General features: G+C 45.4%; 1 protein-coding gene across 4 annotated transcripts in view; it reads right to left on the bottom strand.

The window, feature by feature from the left end:
• Positions 1-17,247, bottom strand: part of LOC138300358 (zinc finger matrin-type protein 4-like) — a 1,123,322-nt gene that overhangs the window by 320,393 nt on the left and 785,682 nt on the right. The window lies entirely within an intron of this gene.

Genomic DNA, 17,247 nt, shown 5'->3' with positions numbered 1-17,247 from the left:
ATCACCCCTCAAAATCTTCCAGTTTGGGTTCTAGGATCTGTGAGGTCAAGTTCAACACCTTAATTTGGTGCTGCAGAGTTTTTGTCTCTTTTTTTAGGGCGGTGATTGAATCTTCTTTTCCTTTTACCCAGACTACCATGTTTTGGAGGTCAGAACTCACCAGTCCAACATCGATTGAGACCAAGTCTATTTTGGTTTCAAGTGCAGTGCGTATGTCCTGAGAGTGGAGTAGTCCTCAGCCAGGGAAGTTCAGGATGCACGATGTTCCTCTGGCCATCATATCCTAGGGTTGCATACATTTATCCAGCTTTGTTTGATGAGCTGTGCAGGGACCCCTACCACCATTCATCTTCAACATGGCACTAGCCATTACTTTACAACCAAATCGATCTTCACAGGTCAAGTGGGGGCTGATTGCACGCAGGGGAAGCAAGGTACTCCCTGTCGCCTGCCTGGTGGCGAGGAAAGGGACACCTGTGGCCTGCCAGTTTTCCTGCCTCCCTCTCTCTCCTCCACTTCACCAATGGCCTCCACTCAGCGCTTCTGGGGTGTTGCCCCCTCATCACGTTCTATTGCAGATCACTGCAAGTGCCACTAGAATTAAGGTGCTGAGAGTAATACATGGCAACTGGGGAATGTACTGTGGCGGAGGTCCAGTACCACTCCGCACCCAAGTGTCAGTACAGAATAAGAGACACTCACAGTGACTGAGCCGACACTGCTCCTCTGGGTGACACCAGCAGAGTCTTCCATTCAGGGAGCCATTTGAGTCCGCTAGGTCCCCACCACCGCGCAAGGCTGCTCTGTAAGTCTCTCCAAAAGGATGTAGGCCGTGGGAAGGGACAACCCCACTGTCACCCCCTCCCCCACTGGCCAGGCACAGACACATTGTGGCATTCACTCGGGCTCAGGCTGCACACTGGTCACAGGCTCCACTAATTCAAGACATGCAGCCAGAAACCTTCCCCCCAGCTGATGTAACCAGGGCTCCAAATCTTTTCTGCAGCAGTTGGGAGGGCCACCCTACCCCCTTCCCGGGCAGCAACAGTCAACAGGATGGAGGTCTCCCATCAAGATGGAGGGTGGGGTGGAGGGGAACTAGTCAGGCACACCTCAGTATTCAAGCTCCGGGCTCTTTACTGCAACAGGGCTCACCTTGGAGGACAGTCGCTTCCACGCCTCACACAAATCATGAGACTTGTCAAGCAAGTCGATCCGGCAGAGGGACTCTGCTCCTGCCCTGTGTCAGGAGCACTTCCACCTCCACTAGGGGCTCACAGATTGCCACTACCCGCCCTGGTTGTACCGGTCCACAGGAGCTCTAGTCTTGTGGGCCATCTTTCCACACATTGCCCAGGTGCCCCACAGCATGCAGTGAGTGGGCACGGATATTTTTTTGCTGCCTCAGGTCACATTGTAAAAGGCCACATTGTGACGGACAGGTCCGGGGAGCTCTGCTCGTAACACTGAATTGCCTCTCTCACCACTGGTTCATGCCCACCATACAGTCACTGGGCACCAGTTCACTTGAAGCCATTGCAAGTCTCAAAGGCTGCACTCTGGAAGTCGATCAGCCTCCAGCCCAGTGGAACTTCCGTTGCACCGCACAGAACCCTATAGTCAGGGGAGATATATCGCTTACACATTTTCACTGTGGCAGCAGATATAGAAGCAGATGGCAGAGGATTTATTGGTTAGGCGACAGGATCTTCATTGACAGCTAGCCACTCCCCCCCAGATAACATTCTTGTCTGTGCCGAGCTAGGAGGTGGGCTGGCATAGAGTGCCTCCAGAATTGAGGTAAACACCCCCATTATACCCGGTTCTTTACAAACCCTGTCCCCCGACTTATCACAAATCGCCCGACTTATCACAAATCCCCATCAATGGGGGAACCCGTGTTTCGTTACGGAGAAGGGTGGCCAGCATTATACTAGCCTGGTCTCCCTCATCATGGAGCCACTGTTGATAGCTGATGTAGACAAATTTGTCTAAGTGGTCCCAGGTTTCGAGTAACTCACGCTTAAACTCCTACTCAACCAGTGCCTGCAGCCGCTCTGCCACCATAGTTTCCAGAACATTTCTCGCACCGCCTCATTGAACACTGGATCAGTGGGGGTTTTAGTCCTCATCCACCACAGGGGAATGCTTAGAGGCTCTCTTGACAGTCGGAGTGTCACAATTGAAGGGGAGTGGTCAGAGATATAGTGCTCCAGGTAGGCCACAGCCTCCACACAGTGTAGTAGTCAGCCAGTTAACAAATAATAGTCTAAGCAAATAGTCTAAGCAACTGTAAGTCCCAGCAGCGGGCACATGACCCGGAATACACATTTGCTTGCAGATTCCTCACTCTCCACAGATCTTGAAGGCCTGCCTAAGCCGTCACTTCAAGGGCACCAGTCATAGGGGGCTTAGTAACCGCTTGAGTGGGAAGGCAATCCAACTCCACATCAAGAACACAATTTAGATTCCCCCATAACTTCAACTATGGCCTCCACTAAGTGCTTCTGATGTGTTGCCCCTCATCTCTTTCTATTGCAGATCACTGCACGTGCCACTAGAATTAGGGCACTGAGGGTAACATATGGCAACTGAGGAATGCACTGTGGTGGATCTCCATACCCATATATTCAGCCGCTCAACCCCTCACTGTACCAAAAAAAACTCCCCTCATCCATATTGGGCACATAGACATTCACCAAGCAAACACCCCTAGCATTCAATGCTCCCAAAATGATCACATACCTCCCCTGGAGATCAATCATGGTTTTTGAAGCAACAAAGGGGACTCCTGGGGCCACCCAGATAAGTACGCATCTGGCGTTACTGGAATATGAAGCAGCAAAGAACTGACCCGCAACCTGTGCCTCACGGATGCCACACAGTTTAAAAGTGTACGTCTCCTGCAAAAATGCCACTGATATCCCATATTGACAAAGGTATGAGTACACCCTCCTGAGTTTTTCAGGGTGTCCCAACCCATGTACAGTCCAGGTCAATACCTTTCAGTTGCACACCATAGTTGCACACCATAGTTCACGAGTTCTCCTGCACCCCACATCACACCACTGGAATTGGGGATCATACTGACATGTACTCCATATGTTCCAGCAAGGGAGCTGCAAAGTGTCATCGCCAATCAGCCAATACCTGTACAGCAGTAAAACCATAAGACCCAACAAATGTAGAAAATTATACCCCCTACCCAGGGCAGTGAGTCTAAACAACTGGGGCCCAAGAATGTACAGCCACCCACTAAGCCCCACCTCTCCAATCTCCCCGTAGAAACAAACCACAACTACAGAAGTTTCTTTGTGCTGTGAGCCTTGCATCCCACCCCAGGTGGTGAGGCCAAAGGAGCCCAAGCCACCAGCAAAGGGATCTCAGCCCACCATGATTCCCCCATCAGAAAGATCTAGGCAATCCCCCACAAAAAACAATGTCATAATTGATGCATCCTTCTTTAACCCCACCACCCTTGAATGATGGTCAAATAGAGTACATTTGCAGTGAGTTCAGACAAGTTTAGTGTAATCACATTAAGATTTATAAGATCTCCACCTCCAAATGTCAGTACAACTCCAAATCAATCAAGGAGGATCCTATCAGTCATGCCACTCATTACCAAATTGGTACCAGAAGTCAGTCCGTGCCATCACTGCAACAGTTGGTACCTTCCCTATGGCCCTGGAATGATTTGCCAGTGTCCGGAACAAAGTTAGAGGCTATCAGGGTTCTGTCAAGGCACACCAGTACCCACCATGTCTGCCGACTGCCTGCTCTATGAGCAGAGTCTGAAGAGTGCTTTCAAAGCCTTGTGCTCCTCTGAGGGTTCCCAGTGCCCCCCCCAGCATAGACACAGACCGCAGTCCAAAGGGTGTATGGCCCAAGATATCCAGCAAACTGCGAGTCTCCTCCAGAGTAGTGAAGAATGATGCACGGTCCTCATATTGCACCCGCAGCTTTGACAAGAACATGAGACTGTATTGAAGATCTCGGTCTGACAAGCTTTTTTAAAAGGTCATAGTCTCTGGGAAGGTTTTGAACCTTACAAGTATAATCTGAATCATAATGTTATTATTCTCAAACCAGAGGCCCCAAACTTAAAGTTGTTTTAGTATGGCTTCTCTGTGCCGAAAATTAAAGAACCGCAATGATGGCTCGAGGCAGCGCCTCTGGCCTGGGCATTGGCACCAAAACTCGATCGCGCATAACAGAAAATAATTTTGTGAGCCACTTAGATTTCAGAATGTGTGTTATGCATTCCTCCAAAATCAGTTCTGCTGATTGTCCCTTAGCCCTTTTATGAAAACCTACAAATCAGAGATTGTTCCTCCTGGAACGGCCTTCCATGTCCTCCACACGGTCATACCAAAGTAGTCACAAGGGACTGTAGGTCAGTGACTATTTTCGTACGAGAGATGACCTCCTGTTGGACTTCTGAGACCTTATCTTCTGTTTCAGTGACCCTCTCCATCATCTTCCAAAGTTTGCAGTGTAATAGGCTCACCTGAAGCGCCACCGAATTAATCCTGGCCAACGTTTGGTCCCAGACCTCATGATTTCTGCAATTGGATCAGTCAGGGTAGGGGTTGATGATTCCCCGGGAAGTATATGCCTGTCTGATTCTACCTCTGCACCCCCTGGGTCAAATGCAGTGCACAATTGTTGATTTTGTTGACCTGCTCCGCTTTCAGTTGTTTATCCTTTACCATCATGGCCGCCTGACAGTTACCAATAATGTGAAGCACAACAGTCACCATAGGTCAGCAGTCCACCAAAAGTGTCCATTCACCCTCAGCATGTCTGAAAATGAGGCCAAAAATCAGCATTCCCCCAGGAGCGGGGTAGCAAGCACAAACCGAGCAGCACACCACCAGGTCATTGAGTAGCAGTGTTCAATTACCATTCCCAGGATGAATGGGACCCTCACGTCAGTCAGCACCCTCTGTGCCCCAAAATCTGTCCTTAAAAACTGACAAGCAGGGCACCTCCAGGAAACCAACAGGGCTCAACATGACCCCAGGGAGAAAAATTAGGCCCAAAAAATTAAGCGAGGACTTCAAATAATCAGGGGCCCAGCCTACTAGTTCTCAAGGCTGGTGGTCACTATTCATGGCCAAACAGAGCCCCCTAAACACACCAGGTCTCACGCAGCAGCATAGTTCTGGCCCTCTCCACCACAGAATCTTTGCGTCTCCCAGCGCTGGCTCCTCAATGCTCCCACCAATGAAAACTGTCAGGGAGTGCTGGCGCACTCAACTCAGAGCAGGCCGACAGCATCCCATCAGCGTCAGCCCACCCTGTCGCCATCGTCATGCTCTCCTTGACTCTTCCCAGTCGGCAAGTCTGTGTGGCCTCTTTGCTCAACTCAGGAAGCGTCACCCTCAACAGCAGCCTGGGGTGTGCTGCCAGCTGCAATGCTGCAACAGCTCGGCTTCCCCTAGCATCCAGGTGTTGCAGCCACTACTCTATCCTCGCGACGAGGCCCACCTCCAACAGCACCAGACCCAGCCACAAGGCAATGTCGCACACAGATTTCGGCACTGCATCCTATAATTTTCAGCATCCAAACGAGGTGGGAGGCCAATAGGAGAGGCGAAGAATCTCATGCACTACTTTGGGGGTGATGCAAGACTGATTATCTTGGAGTTTTAAGGGGCTGGCAGGGAGCTTTGAGGAAGTGCTACCACTCCAGAAAAAAGGTTGGCATGTAGATGTTGCAGCCAAAGACTCATGCGATTGTACTAGTCAAAACATTTCTGACCAGTAACTTTTTAAGGTGTTCCTGCATCCAGCGATAATCAAGCAGGGTGGTATCCCTCTTGAGGCCACCGCTCTGCTAGACTCGAAAACATGCCCCTCGTGATATACTCACTGGTTAGAGGTATTTTCCTAATTTAAAAGTGGTAAATATTGTTCCCTTTAGAAGTCAGTTGTTAACTGCATAGAGGTATGTGTTGTTCATCAATAGGCAGAAGATGCCTTTGGCAAAATTTACCTTTGCTGCAGTTCCATTACTACACAGGTAATCTATGAAGGCACATTGCAGTGAATAACACCTGGAGAAGTGGCTACTTAAGCCAAGCTGTAATGTATGTACGTAGTATTTCTGCAGCACTAATCTAGACAAAAGGCAGAGGAGTGGTGTACATGGTATTAGACAATCAAAGTCAATGAGTCATGTGAAAGGAAGCTTGCTTTTGAACAGTTGATGCATTCTAATGTAGTAATCATTAAAGAAGTTAGAGTCTGATTTAGATGTCGGCGGATGGGTTACTCCATGACAACAGTGATGGATAGCCTGTCTGCCAAAATCTAAATCTTATATGACACAATGGGATTTAGATTTCGGCGGATGGCATATCAGTCACCATTGTGACGGAGTAACCCATCTGCCGAGTTCTAAATCAGGTTTAGTCAGTAACTTTTACTAAATTGGAGCAACACTGGGGCAGTCTCATGCACACAGGGATGTTCTTCCACTGTGTTTAATGTTTTTTATTTCTATAAAGAACCACAACTTGTGACGGCAAACAGAATGGCATAAATGTTATTTAAAGTGCCACAGGGTGAAACAAAAACAGCTGAAACCATGCAAAATGTTTGCTGTAGTCTCAGAAGGCAATACAATAACTTAGTATTAATATTTATGGTATAAAGATGTTTTTATAACATAAATACTAAATCAAGATGCTAATGGATTGAAGCCATGAATAAGAAATGCAGGTTAAAATCATGTAAATCTTTGTAGCTACCAGATAACTTAACTCTTAAACCGAGGCCAGATGGACGTCACAGCTACAAAGCTTTACCAATATATTTAGAAATTCTAGAAATAAATTAGAAAAGCTGCCATTTCTACAGCATGTCATGGGTTAGGACACTGGGAATGGGGTGCAATTTACTATCAGAGCTTTTTTAGAACCACCGGAATTCAGTGGAAAATCATAAATCCAGGGCATTAAAGAAAGGCAGAGTATTGTTTGTATCTCAGCAAACTCACTTCTGGGCATCCATCATGGGCACAGGCAGCCAGTGGAGCAAGTTAGATAAGTGGAGTCTACAGCTGAGCAGATTCAGTGGGCATGCACTAGCACTGGGCAGATTCTGGCAGATGAAAAAGAAGTGCACAATTGGCCCTGAAGAGGGAAGTATGTGCCTAGACTTCCACGGCAATGATTTGGGCTACACCAGGTGATTTGGTGAAAAAAATTGTTTTCGAGATTTGTTTGCAATTTCAACATTCTTTTCTTAGAGTGTTTGCTTCTACCCTATGTGTGGCTACCGGACATTCATATATATTATCGTTTTTATAAACACTTGCACATTTTGTTTTCACCAAATCACATGCACCACACCACATCACATCACCAACAGGAGACTCTATGTTTAAGATGTATTGTCTTTTTTGACATATATATATGATGTTCTCTTTTTAAAGTATTTTGTCTGTAATAATACATGTATTTGATATCCTATTCTATCCTATCTTTTGAAGGTGTAGCCAAAATCATTGCTGTGGAAGTCTAGGCACATACTTTCCCCTCAAAGACCAATGGTGCGCTGTTATTTATTGTACCTGGGTCCTAGGGTCAGTGAGCAGTCCCATAAATTTTATTAGATGGAAAAGAAGGTCACAAAGTGAGCTATATGCCCAGGTACTGGAAAAGGTCCACAATGTAATGAAGATAAAACGGGTGCTTTGTTGGCTCAAGTGAGAGGCGTGTCAGGTTGCTGAATGGATAGAAAGCAGGGGACGAGGCACTAAAAAAGGAGATGCTCAGAAGGTTTGAGGGTCAATATGTAGGTAAATACTACGGTATTGGTCACCTCTGAGTCCTGAGAAAGTTAAAGACTGAGCGAGTGTTGATTATTTACAAGGAAAAACTGGCATGCCAAACTACAAGTGAATCGTAGGAAGAATGGAAACAATTGGAGTTTAATGGGCTTCAGTGGATTAAGGTAAGTGTGGAGTGGCAAAGGTCACATATTTGTGAAGTTTTATTTTTAAGTTCACAATCTTAATGGACATCCCATAACTTGCCAAGTTTAAAAAAGCTGAAAATAGCTTTGAGGAAGAACAATTCAACAACAAAAATATATTACTGGGAGTATTATCTCGAAAACCTTTAGTACACGAACCTTATCCTGCAAGAAAAGTTGGCAGAAGATGACACACTAAGCAAACGTTGTACACTGCACGAATTGCACAATTTGTCAAATTCACCAAACCTGAGGGTAGAGATGAAGGTTTTTGCTCACTTTAAATTATATGTGGATTGAAAACATGTATTATTTTGATCTGAAGGAAGAGCATGTCCAAGTACTTCAATTTGAGACATGAGAGAGGGTGAAAATAGCGCGCATGACTTTCTGATAGAAAATTTGATATACGTTTCTAATTATGTATTCTTCTTTATCTATGTGCACCCATGTTTTTAGCAAATGCGCTTCTTATCAATAGCCTACTCAACAAATTAGGGCAACGTCATTCTCCAGGCTTCATTTTCTATTGTATTTCAGATTTGAAATGACTGTAGCTGTTCCTCTACTGTCAGAGCAATTGTGTGTGGTATGGTTTTGTGGAAAATATAATCTGTAATTGTTTATGAATTCAGACATTGATACCATAACTAATGTAACAATTACGCCCTTTTCTCTCCCCATTCCCACTCACTTGGAATATATTTTGACATATATTTACGAGCCGCGCTATTAGATGTGTACTTTTTATTCCTTATGCTGGAAGCATTCGGTTTGTGTATACGTTGCTGCTTTCCATGGTTTGAGCACTCCCTGGGCTTGACCGCCTGTGGTGTGAAAAATGGAATGTCGTGAATCAGCTGGTCTTTTTTTTCGTCCAAAAAATGTGCGTCCAGATGGTAAATCATTCGTGTGCGGCAAAATGCTGGCACATATGCTGAGCCCATTCTTGTTTGCTGTGACTTTGCGGGATGATGGCAAACGGGACTATATCATAATCAAAGAAAGAAGCTGATATTGCTGATTTTCTGGAAAGCAGTGAACACACTCATCACTGCAGGTTTCAATTTTCTTCAGAAAAAATGCCATATTACTTTTTAATACCCATTAAACCTAGATGGTAGCTAAAACAAGCGACTGACATTTCAGCACTGAAATTACCTCTTTCTATCCTAAGGTCGTGTGCTGGTAAAACACATTAGCTTCGTTTTGTCACTGGATGTCCTCTGGTTGGTGGAACTGAAAATGTCAATATTTACCAGCACACCACAATTTATCTGAAATCATCAGGGACGACTCCTCCACAACGGCCGAAGAGCCCTACTGGATAACAACCAGCAGCAGAAATAAAAAACGATATTTGAATATCGTTTTATTTTTCTGCTGCTGGCTCAGCCAGCAAGTGCAGGGAGAGGCAAGGAGGGGCAGGGCTGGGCCTCGGGAGGGGGGATGAGAACTTGTGTGCACTAAGAGAGCATGCATGTTTGGACGGCCTATGACGGCCATTCAAACACACATGCACACTTAGGTTTCTCCAGCCAGGTTTCTCCACCATTTGGTGTCTGCGCCTGCATCCTGGGTCACATGACTAGGACTAGCTGTCAGTGGGCCATTGTGAATTGGCTCCCAGACAGGGATACAAAAGGCAATGGGTGTTGGCAGGCTGGGCCATCTCTGCATTGATGACGGGGAGGAGCTGTCACCTACCACATTTGCACATCATAGAGGCTCTGCCGGACCATACTCAAAAAGTGCACAGGACCCAGGGTTGTGTGAGTGGCAGTCACTGCTTACATGCTATGTTTAGCATATAAGCAGTGCCAGGATTGCTGGGGAGCCTTCTCTAGTGTCCCACCGAATGCTGGGATAACAGAACAGGCAAGGAGGACAAGCAAGGCGGCAGAAGAGAGCGGCTGTGATGACGAACGGTAAGTTTTGGTTTTTTTTTTTTAAATTTAATTTATTCTTCCCCACCCCCGCCCTGTCATTGTCCCTGCCCCCCCACCCTTGATATCTGCACCAGCTGCCGCTGGAAATCATTACATTTGGAGGATGTCATTTAAATCATGAAGTAAGTAGATTTCATTGCACTGCCAAGCCACTGGCTAAGGGTGAAAATCAATTTATAAAAGCTATTCAGTGAGGCAGTTGAACACCTTAAGCACCTGACAGAAAAGAAACACACTAAAAACCACTGTATTCTCAGAAAAGTGTTATTGAGGTATTCTGATTACAACCATTTTTGAAGGTTCTTTTGAGATGTTTATTAGCCTTAATAACGGCAGGCATGCATACACTCTGGTAGTTTAGGCAGAATCTGCCGTCATGTTAACAATTAAATTAGAATAACACAATGTTCTAGGAGAAAACTTCATACTTTGGCAAATATTTAACCAAGGTACATGACAAGAAAAATGTGAACACAGTAAAGATAAAAGGTGCACAACCCATTGCTAAACAATGTATCCATGAGTTCAACTTATAGAATGACAACACACTGTAGTGAAAACCCCTGCCCCGGATCACATGGGACCTGTAGGATTCTGGCACTTGTCACAAAGAAAAACTGTGTAGCAAAATTTATGTGTCACTATTTTATTTCACTTCTGTTTGACCTGACATCCCTAGTGTTGTCTTCCTCCAACCTTTTACATTACTCCTCCATTTTTGTTTGTAGAACTGTAGAACTGTAATTTAAAGCCCTCTTTTATGCTAAAGTCAGATTTTAAGTCACAGTTCTGAAAATGCCACTTTTAGAAAGCTTACAGTTTCTCGTCCCAACCATTTGGTGTCTGCAGCCTGTATCCTGCATCCTGGGTCGCATGACTAGGACTAGCTGTCAGTGGGCCATTGTGAATTGGCTCCCAGACAGGGATACAAAGGGCAATAGGTGTTGGCAGGCTAGGCTGTCTCTGCCTTGATGATGGGGAGGAGCCGTCAGCTACCACATTATAAGCACATCATAGAGGCTCTGCCTGAACACACTCAGAAAGGGTTTGACAGTAGTCTTTTGTGACCCAAGACAAGCATGGGGAGGTCAGGGAGGCAGGAAATTCTAAACTCTTATGAGTGTGGAAGCCTCAAGAACCTACTACATCAAAGCTGGCACCAGGCATAAATATTGGATCCTCAAGCTCAACTCTTCAGCGTACCTCTGGACCTGTGGGAGACTCAGAAGGACTGCTGTGCTTCTCTGCCAGGATGCAATTCTGCTGTCTGATGTGAAAGGACTGTATCTACGTCTGGAACCCAGGATCACCAGAGTGACTCCAAGGGCGAGTTGGCTGGTCCCTCTTCGCAGTCACTTCGGACCCATTCCAATGCATCACTGACACCGGACTTCACATTGCAGCCCACAGTCTCATCGGCACTGCCTCTTTGTGACACATCCTCTATGCAGGCCTTCGCCTCACAAGTCCCTAGTTGACGGCATCCTAGACAATGATGCAGGCCTTTGCAACACATCCCAGCAGCTTCTCCGGAACCAGTGGTGCGCACCATATCTTCGATGCACAACTTCGCAACAAGAGCCCCTCATCGGCTGCATCCTCAATGACAACGAAAAACTATGTATCACAGCTTCACAGCTGCAGGACTGTCGCTGTGTTACATCTTCAATGTGGTATCTGGCAATGCTTTGCAAGCAGAAATTAAGGTACTTTGTTCAGAGGGCCTATATTGGCCCCTGTATCTGGCCTGCGCTTCATTGTGGTGAGCCTGAACTTGTTACTTTTTCAAGATCCAGCGCAGCCAGATAACCACAGTTGCTTCTTTGTGCTTCTAAGCCCTGTTTTCACAATCTTTAGAATTGTATGGCTCCAGTTCTACTGGTTGGATGTTTGTTATTGTGTTCTTGATTTATTTATTTAAAAAATACTCTGTTTCTAAATTGGTGTCGGATTTTTTATGTTATGTTTTTAATGTAATACTTTGGGTGTCTTGAGGGCCTCTTTGCCTCTGTGACCATGTCTAATACTGTACAGGAACAAATGCAAATTACTAGCTCATTTGCATAGGACTAACCCTCAAGCAAACAAGGGAACTCTTCCTTCAAATTGCATCAGTACATATTTTCCTTTGCCAAATTGATCCTTGGATACAAACAGTGGCCCCCATGCCTGTTGCACGCCAGGGATCTTTTTAAATCCCTTCCCCCGGATTAAAATGGTAAATAAAATATTTTTTTCCCATTGAGTAAGAAAAGAATATTCACAGTAATGGTCAGACTTTTGAGAAGCGGCAACACTACTAAGGAGGCCTCTGAGAAGAAGAGAGACAGTAGCAGGGGACTTGACTTTAGTGGATCATAATCAAAAGAAATTAACAGAGTGAAACACAAAGATACTGCCCTGGGTGAACTCAAACTGACTGCAAACAACTCCAGGAACCACTAAAAGCTTAATGGAAGACACCAGGTGCATAAGGGTTTTCAATAGAATTGTACACCACAAGTATAGATATTTTGGCCTCAACATTGAAGGTGATATAGGAGGTAGCCTGTCAGAAAGGCATCCTTCTGCTAACCGCTAGGGAGGCATTAATAGTCTCACTCCACAAACCATGACATGACTCTCAGACTACCTGATCACTGAAAATGTTAAACATTGACTATAACATACTTAGCAAAGAGGTTGTACACCTCAAATTACTGTCATTAATAGCTCAACAAGATCGGAACATAACAGTGCCATCCCCCTCACCTCCTCTAACATAAAATGACTTTCCATGTACTGGAACACATCCCTACTGCTTTAGATCCTCTTCTAAAAGCTCATTTAGAAAAGGCCATTGGTATGCTCAGATGTAAATATATTTCTAAGTGTGCTTAGAAAAGTGGGACTAGAAGAAGCTTCAATGCTGTACGTAAAGCCAAATGTGAGGATTCTGATTGGGAAGGTGATATCAAAACTACGCAACGTAATAGTACAATACAACAGGGATGTCTTTTTGTCACTGGTGACTTGCTTTGGCAATGGAGCCTTTGGCTACTGTGAAGTGAAATGTAGAGTCAGTGAGGAAAGCATCTATCCTCAGAGAATATTACACTGTCATTTTATGTGATTATATACTTCTGAGTTTATGGCGATGCTGCTGCTGTTCTGATTGATGCTGTGGGTGAATTACATAAGTTTAGGATGGGTGGTGGGGTTTAAGGTTAACTGGACTATATCCAGTGCCTTCCTGGTCCCAGATGGGGGTACACCCTTAAACAGGGACTTCTCGCAATGTCCTCTTTGGGCATCAGTGCATATGGAACCCCCAAGGATACTATCAAGGGTAATATTACGAGGGTGCTGTCCACCCTAAGACCTAAAGTTGCAATCTGGAAAACTCTGCCCATCAGGGTCATGGCAAAGGTTGCTTAGGTGAAATTAGTAACACTACCAAAACTACTGCACTGCTTCTCTAATTTGCCAGTAATACTTGCCATTACATTTTTCAGAAAGTTGGACAACACGGAGCCATAATAAATACAGAGTAATACTTTATAGGAACTAAGGGCCTGATTTAGAGTTTGGTGGAGGGGGTTACTCCGTCACCAACATGATGGGTGTCCTGGTCACCATATAACAATCCCATTACAGCCTATGGAGATCATAATACGGCGGACGGGATATTCCCTCATATTTCTGACAGAGTAACCTATCCGCCAAACTCTAAATCAGGCCCTAAGTTTACAACTCGGACGGTGGGCTAGGTGTGCTAGAATATGAAATGTACTTAGCTTTGCAACTACAGTGGGCTGCCAAATGATTATTCATAAACCTTCCAGTTGAGACAAAATAATTAATGGTATAATTTTCACTTAAAGTGCTGCACATACTACTCTGTCCTGATACAGTATGAAAGGGCATAACAACACGAGGAGGAAGACAATAATTATGGGCCTTTGATATGTAGCTCTGCTGGAACCACTACAGCGAACATGGAGTGGCAAAATAAATGACCTTACTCCAAAGTTATAGGAAAGTTTGTGGTTGAATGGGCTCCAGATACAAACATACACCATACAGCAAAATATATATACAGAAAATCACTTCAGATGACTGTCTCCTTTTTGAAGAATGTTTTTTTTCATATGTGAAAGACTCTTTTCTTTCTCTCATTTTTGTTATGAGACTTGCAAATGTAATTGTAAGGTGCAAATTATGTTGAAACATAAACAAGTTTGGAAAAATAAAAGCATAAAGCCTTTGAAAATGGCTGGTGTGCCGTCTTGCACTTCCTTGTAGGAGATATAGAGTCTAATGTAGAAGTTATTCACCTTTGGTAATGCATCATCTGGTAGAGACATATTTTAGTTGCAGATTCCTTACTTTAGAATTTCACACAGGCACCAGTCTGGATCCAGAGATTTTTCTCGAGGAGTACCCCTGAGTGCCGTTAGGTGGCGTCAGTCAGCTCCACGTCCATTATCAGTGTCGTGCACATTGGATGAGATCGGGGGACCTATATAGGCACCAATCCCAGCGTGCTGAAGTCAGTTTCTTTTCATGACTTCCCACCCCAGAAGTATGGAGCCATGAAGAACACTGACCACTTGTGCATCAGAACTAGGGCCCTGAAAGAGAGGTCCCTGTCCCTAGAAATCAGTTCTCAGAGCAGGGAGAATGGGTGGGTCTGTAAGAAATCTGCAACTAGAATATGACTCTATGGGATAATGCATTACTGAAGTTAAGCAACTTGCTCACCTCTTGTTGAGGATTCCTTACCTTAGAAAACATACTCAAGAAATACCATCCCCAGAGTAGGGTCTGAGAACTAAGATCACACTAGGAAGTCTTGAAGTGCCTGTCCCTCTGGACCGGACTGTTCTGGTAACAGTGTTCGGTGAACGTGTGCAGAGATGCCCCCGTTGCTGCCTGCCAGATGTTCAAGACTGGAACTCCGCATGTTAACGCAATAGTTGCAGCTGTTGCTCTGGTAGAACGACAGCACAAACCCTCCAGGATTTCTTTTTAGCCAATGTAAAGCACATCTAAATGCTGAAAATGACCCTTCTAGAGATGGTTATCTTCTGCAATGCCCAGCCTTTCTTCGCACCCACATACCCAACAAAGAGTTGATCATCCACCCGGAGCTTATTGCTATGCTCAAGGTAGAAAGCCAGGATCTTTTTGGGTCCAGGTGGTGGAGTCTCTTCTTCCTTAGAAGGATGAGGGGTGCGTAACAAGTAGGCAAGGTGATAGATTGGCCTACATAAAAGGGCGTGAGCACTTTTGGGAAAAAGGAAGCCCTGGTGCAAAGCACCACTTTGTCAGGATAGATGGAAAGATAGGGTGGCTTAGATGACAAAGCCTGCAGCTCACTCACCCTGTCGAGTGAAGTTTCCTCAGAGATCTGAACCATGTCGGAGAGATTCCCTTGATGCTGCGCCCACTAGAACTTCAGTCCACTGCAGAATCCGCATATGCCATCTGGCGTGTGACACCAGCTCGATGCAGGAGGCCATGAGGCCCAGCAGCCTCAGAATTAGTCTCACCGAAATCCAGGATGGAGGCTAAAACATCCGTATTATAGCCTGAATATCCTGGACTAGCCGATTGGGAGGATAAGCCCAAAACTGCACCATGTCCAGAACAGCGCCGATGAACAGGAGTATCTGAAAGGGAGTCAGGTGTGACTTCTGCACATTTATAGTGAACCCCAGCGAATGCAGGAGGTCCCCCATAGTCTGGAGGTGGGAGATGACAGCCCGGGGAAAGCCTGCTTTCAACAGCCAGTCATCAAGGTAGGCGAAGACAAACCCCTGACCTGCTCAGATGAGTTGCGACCATCACCTCGGTGAACACCTAAGGACGTTGGAAATAAAGATTTCTTTCCCCTCATATCATTCCTCTACACCTATTTTTTTGCCAAGGTTTGTCACAATACGGGTATTCACAATGACACTGACCTATCCTTAAAGTCCCAGGTCACTACAGTATCCATCACAAGGTACAAGCCCACTGAGTAGCAGTCAAAGGAGAGGGAGAAAACAACTAAAGCAAACAGTTCAGAAAATGTGCCATTAAGGATGATCTAAACAGGCATATTTGATCAAGAACACAACGTAGCCAAGTAGTCCTTAACTCTCACCACTGCCATTACAAGTCACATGATGTTGGAAAGGGGAGATTGAAAAAAAATGTAGGCCTTCTGATTTTTATCACGAAACACATTTTAATTCAGCAATCTGTGCAGGCAGCTTATGTAATGACTTTCTGTCTGTCAAAATCAGGTCTGCAAAATCATCAGGTAGGCAGAAGGACACTAACTGCCAGTTCTAAAAGTTCAAGCATGCAGCAATGGTGTTTGTGAACTGGAGTGGAAGACCTGGTCATCATGCTGTGAGAGCAGGCCTTTCCTGTGCAGGACGAAGAGGGGGCTGACAGCCAACAGACTGACATACCAGTTCCTAATCGCCCAATCAAGGGTGATAAGAATCACCTTTGCTTAATCCTCTGACACCTATCTCAGGATTTGTGACAGATATAGAATTAGTAAAACTGTGTACAGTAGACCCTTGGACCATCTGGAGCAAAACAGAGTACACCACTTCTTCAGGACCACAGGGAAAGATCCATGCACTAGCCAATCTGGGGAAGGTCAACTTTACTTCTTTGTATAGTCCCCACTTGTGTCCTCCGATGACGGCTGAGAATATCTGTCCTAACACATAGGAAGCCGATACCCGAAAATGACATGTTGCTATGCCTAATGCCACAGGGAAAATATCTCTCTTCATAGGGTCAATGACCCTTCAACACCCTGCCTGTTGAAGTAATGGATGCTGGTGGTGTTGCCGAAGAGAATCTGACTATTGCTTCTTAAGATGGCAGTGAGAAATGCCTTCACAGCAAGGTGGACTGCCCACAGATCCAGCATATTTATGTGCATGCACAGCTCTGATGTGGACTAAAGGCCTCATGCCAGCATGTCATTCAAGTGGGGCCCCTTCCTCAGCAAGGAGCTTCAACCTGTTGAGGGCTGATGGGACAACTTACGAGAAGGTGGGAGGGGTCCATCCTCAAGTGCAGATACAGTTGATCCATGAGGATTCGTGGAGCTAGTGCCACTGTGCCCTCAGGTACCATGCAAGTATTTCATGAGCCATCTTGTTAGCGCCAACAAGAGGATGCACAAGTCCACAATATTAGGCAGCCGAGGAGATCTGCTTACTCAAATCAGTTGTCCAAGTGCAGAAATACCTTGACTCCTGAATATCTCAGTGAAGCCGAAACAACTGACATCACTTTCTTAAAGATACTTGGAGCGGTA

Source organism: Pleurodeles waltl, chromosome 6 (assembly GCF_031143425.1).
Source record: "Pleurodeles waltl isolate 20211129_DDA chromosome 6, aPleWal1.hap1.20221129, whole genome shotgun sequence".
In the NCBI taxonomy this organism is placed as follows: domain Eukaryota; kingdom Metazoa; phylum Chordata; class Amphibia; order Caudata; family Salamandridae; genus Pleurodeles; species Pleurodeles waltl.
The sequence above is the reverse complement of the archived record's forward strand: the minus strand, read 5'-3'. Positions and strand labels throughout refer to the sequence as shown.